The 5,519-nt window shown below is 31.8% G+C and overlaps 1 pseudogene; it reads right to left on the reverse strand.

Moving 5' to 3' along the window:
- Positions 1-256: 256 nt before the first annotated feature.
- LOC111738120 lies at positions 257-426 on the reverse strand (annotated as a pseudogene).
- Between the last annotated feature and the right edge of the window lie 5,093 nt (positions 427-5,519).

Raw genomic sequence — 5,519 nt, forward strand, 5'->3', positions numbered from 1 at the left:
TAGGTAATGACAACTCGATGTGTACTATAAGGAGAAAGTAGGAGAGCATTAAGTAGAGACCCCTGACCTAATTTGGGTAGTGGGAGCAGGACAGTTTTCTCTGAAGAAGTGATATTTGAGATGAGATTTGAAAGGAGAGGTGTTAACCATTGGTGGAAGTTCCAGGGAGAGGGAACAGCATGTGCAGAGGTCCCGAGGCAAAAAGAACATGTTTTTGAGGAAAGACCAAATCAAACATGAAGGAGTGGGTCATTAAAACGTGTTTACTGTCACTAATTTGGAAGCAGGAACTCTAAATGTTCAGTGGGGGAGTAGTGAAATAAATTATGGTATAATGATGTAAAAGAATACTATGTAGCTGTAAAAAAAATAAACAAGGATGTTTACTACCTACACTTGATCTTAGCCAAAAGGCCGAGAAGCGATCAAAAAAGTAAAGAAAATTTTAATTTAATACTGAACTAAAAGAAAAAGGAACTAAAAAGAGTTAAACCCAATCCAATGATATATGACTTGTCCTATAGGAAATTTTGAAGGATTCTTTTAGAACAGAAAGTTATCTTTGTATATGGAGCTATTGTAATAGTAATTATATATTTTGTTATATTTTAAGAATATGTTTATTATATCTCAAGTCCAGTACATTTTGTAAATTAGCATAGTCATTAAGAACATGTCTGTTATTCTGAGATCCTGGGTTGATAGTTTGTCATTGCCATTCGCACAGTTAACTGGGCAAATTACTTCAACTTTTTAAATTCTTTTTGTCATCTGTAAAATGCAAACAGTAATTTTTAGCTGATAGAGTGTAGTGTGAATTATATGAGATCATACATGTGGATCACTTAGGAGAGTGCCTGGATATGCTTGTCACCTAAGAAAAAGATACATACTGTCACTTTCTATGAAATATCTTCTAATTAATATTACTTATCAAAAGATAGAATGCAGAAAGAGAATACTGAGGGAAGTTATGCCAAAAAGTTATTGTAAGTGACTCTTAGAGGTTAGGTTATGGCTGATATTTCTTTTTTACTCTATGTTTTGTATATTTTCCAAGCTTTGAAACATGAGCACATATTTAAAACTAGTAATGTCTTCCATTTAAATATGCTGCCTTTGCTGAAATTTCATTTTTAGGAGCATAACACTAGCAGCATTAGAAAGTCTACAAACCCTGATGTCAGTTCTATAAATTTATTTATAATTATTTGTGCTTTCTTCCTTGTATTTTGATTAATGTTGTACCATTTTAAAAGGCTTTGTGACCAGAGCTGCTAAATTGTGATTGGAAAGGAAAAGGGCTTGCATTTTGAGACCAGACCATCTGTGAGAGTTATATTGTCTGACACTGACATGAGATCATGGCAGATGGTGAGGTCACAAATTGACTTTTTGAGCTTGACATAATGTGTTCATGAAGGTGGAAGAAGAAATCCGATTTATTTTTTTAACCAGCAGAAAACTTGGTGGCAGGAAGAAGTGTACAATTGTTGTCTGGATTAAGCATAATGCATCAGTGCACATAATCGGTTTTATCTTTGAGAATCACCAGTAATGCCAAAAGATGGTAATTTCTTGAAACATTTGGTGCCTTAATAAAAAAAATATGTTTATTTACTTTCAAGACACTTGGCTTAAGTCATATATTGCAATAATTTTTAGGTTAAAGACAATATAAGAGAAAAACTTTAAAAATACTTAGAAACATTATTTTTTAAATTAAAAGGTTATAAGCTGTCATTCAAAACCAATATAACCTACTTCTTAATTTTTAATTGAATGAAGCAGATCTCTGTCACAATCCCATTTCTTTTTGTAATATTTATTTTAATGTAATTTTATATAATTTAAATTACATTTGAAGGTTTATGCTTACTATTTTCTGTCATCTACTAGGATGTCTCCAGTGCCTGGATTAGTGCCTTATACGTAGTGGGTATTCAGTGTTTGCTGGATGAGTAAATAAATTAATGAAGTTATTACTTATTATTAATTTTAGAAAAGTTTTTCTTAACAATTAAACACTTTATTTTTCTGTTTTAAATTGAACTTATGCTGTGATACTTTTCACTTCTACTATGTGAGAATTATGTGTTATCTATTTTGGAGGAAGAAACCTTAATTTGTCTTAAGAAATCAGTGAACTGTTTTTTTCCCTAACACTGATTGAGTGCTAACCTTGTGCTGGGTAGTGTCTTAACAATCTTTCATGTCTTGACTCATTTAATTAAGTAGATATACTATTCCTGTTTTACAGATGAGAAAATTAAGGCATAGAGACATTAAGGTAAATTTGCTCGAGAAATTCATACATTTTGGCTCTCTTTTCAACGCGAAGATACAAAAGGAATACTAAACAAAATTTTCTTTTGTCAGGCTCATTGATGTGGCTAAGCAGTATTTTTACTGGTGGCCTATTGCTATAGTGTGCTGAAATAATAACACAATTTCTTTTATTTGGATGACTAGTCCAGTGCCTCTCAATAGCACAGCCCTTAGGAAATATAATACGGTATTGAATACTGAATATAGTAATAAAGCAGATAACATGGAGACAAGCAGCTCTGACCATTACAACCATACTCTGAACATGAAGAAATGGGGAGAAGGGGAAAAGGACATTTATTAGCGAAATCTGGTAGCTCAGCCCAACAATGTCTGCTTGCATTTCATTGGCCAGAATTATATCATATGGTCAGCCTACATGAGAAGAAGACTGAGAATGTATTTTTAGTTGGGCACATTACCACCTTCAACTTCTAAGAAAGAAGAGGAAAATGATATTGGGTATTCTAAAATATAGCAGGTACTATGGGTAGAAAAGACCATATTTTCTGTTACAACTACGTTTCAATAGGTTATAAGGTGACCTTTAAACTATTTAAAATTGATTGTGTGTGTGTGTGTGTGTGTGATTAGGAGTATTCAGTGTTTATGTTTAAACTGGAGAGCATTTAACTTGGTGGATTTGATGATTTTCACTTCCATTGTAGCTAATTTACTCCTAACATAACCCTGAAAATCTCAGTATACCTGTTTTTCAGATGAGGACACTGAAGCTCAAAGAGATTAAGTTACTTGGTCAAGGTCACACAGCTAGTAAGTGTGAGAGCTGAGACTGAGCCTAAAAAAAAAAATTCATGCATTTTCCACTCTGCTAACAATGCCGCTTTATTTATTAGATGCATACTTCAAGCAAGACACTTAAAACCAGTTGTTATTTTGATTTTTTTTTTATTTCATTAGTTCTTTTACTTTTCTTCTTCCTTCGAGTTTTTCAATGATCTTTTTAAGCCTTTAAGTTGGTTGCTTAATAAATTAAAAGAAATGTAAATTTCCATCTGAGTACTATTTCAGCTACACTTTACAAGTTTTATTATTATTTTCTTTGTCATTCTAAATATTTCAAACTTCCCTCTTTATGGATTGTTTGAGCAATAATATATTTTCATTTTCTAAATACATGACTTAACTTTTTTTAAATGGCTGATTCCTAATTTAATTGCATTTTGGTCAGGGACCATAAACTATAATATCGCCTCTTTGAAATTTGGTAGTACTTTTTGATGATTTTGAATATGGACAAATTTTGTAAGTATGATCTATTAGATAAAGGTTGGTTAAAAATATTAATCTTCAAAATGGAGTAAGTACTTAAATTCTTAGTTTTACTATGTCAGATAGTTTGGTAAATGGGATATTAGGAACTCATGCTTTTTTATTTTTTCATATTTGTAATACCAAAGAGGAAATAACAAGAAATTGATAAATGTAAAACAGTTCCACTGTAGGAACTTAATTTTCATATTAAGTCATTGTGAGCAAATCTGCAGCTACAGTCGGAAAGCAAAAATCAGAGCTGTAGTTCAAATCTTACTTGGATTTTTAAATTTATGTTTTCTTTATCAATGAAAAAAATATAAACTCAATGTTTTATTGAAAAGTAAAAGCATCTCTTTTTTCCACAGAAGTTACTGGATTCTAATTCTAGCATATAAGGCAGATTTAAAGCCTCTATTTTTTTCAAGCCCCTTTTTTATTGTCTTTTCAAAATTAAGGTTTATTTTATCCTTCCGCTTGAATGTCTTAATAAAGTTTTAATTTTGAAATCATTTAAAATAAGAAAAATGCTGTAAAAATAGGGCAAAGAATTCCTGAATACCCTTTACCCAGATTCACCAATTGTCAACATTTGCCAAATATGCTTTATCATTCTCACTTTCTCTGTATATACAGATTACATATTTTTTTCATCATTTGAAAGTAAGTTGCTGCTCATATACCCCCTTCACTCCTAAATATTTTGGTTTATTTTTTCTAAGAACAAGGGTACTTACCTTAAGAAAACACACATACACACAGTTTTGTGATCAAAAGCAGGAAATGTAACACTGAAACAATATTGTTATCCAGTCTGTGGACTGTATTTTGATTTCTCCAATTGCCCCAATAAGAAAACAATGGTCTTAATAGCAGTTATTTTTTCTGGTCCAGAGGCCAGTCTAGAATCATAGGCTGAATTTAACTTTCATGTGACTTTAGTCTTTTTTAATCTGGAATTATTTCTCAGGCTGCTTTTGTCTTTCATGACATTAACATTTTTGAAGAATTCAAACTATTGTTTTACAGAATATCCATCAATTTAAATTTCTTTGATATTCCCTCATAATTAGGTTTAGATTATGCATTTTGGGTGGAAATACCTCAGAAGCGAAATCAAGTTCAGTGCAGCTGAGGAGATGCAGATTTTGGTTCCTGCCATTGTTGGTAGTCATTTGGTGGCTTTGATCACTTTGGCTAAAATGATGTCTGTCAGGTTTCTTCACTGTAAAATTTGAATTGATATGTATTCTGTGGGGAGATATTTCAAGACTATGTAAATATCATTTTTTCCTCACTAACTCTCATCCACTAGTTTTAGCATCTATTGATGATTCCTGCCTAATCCGTTGCGGAAAACCACAAATTGGTGGTTTTCTAATTATCATCCTTTTATATTTATTAGTTGGCATTGTAAAGAAGAGCTTTCCCATCTTCCTCACTATTTGTTTATATGGAATGTTATTTTGTTTTCAATGGGTTTATTATAGTCTGTTATAATCAGTTGCTAATCTGTATATATTTTGGTGCTCAGTTGTACAGTTTGTGGCCCTTTAAGCTGGCTCCCTTTAATGATGTCTCCATCATTTTTTGAGCCCTTCTTTACTTTAGGTACAATAAAATGTTCCAGGTTTATCTTATGCATTTCCTTTCCCGGCCCTGGAGTTTGCTGTTTCTCTAAGCCCTGGCATTTCTTTTAATGGATTGTCTAAAGCAATGTAATATAATACTGTATAATATTTGAAGATCCAGATTCTGTCACTTGTTATCTGAGTTGACTTGGTTAAAATATTTAACCTCTCTAAACCCCAATTTTTATCTAGAAAATGAGGATTAAAATGGTACATATCTTATAGTTTTAGTGTGAGGATTATTTTAGGCAATTCACCTAAAGAACAATATATGTCACATAATAA

The sequence above is a fragment of the Pteropus vampyrus genome, unplaced genomic scaffold, assembly GCF_000151845.1.
Source record: "Pteropus vampyrus isolate Shadow unplaced genomic scaffold, Pvam_2.0 Scaffold35, whole genome shotgun sequence".
Lineage (NCBI taxonomy): Eukaryota > Metazoa > Chordata > Mammalia > Chiroptera > Pteropodidae > Pteropus > Pteropus vampyrus.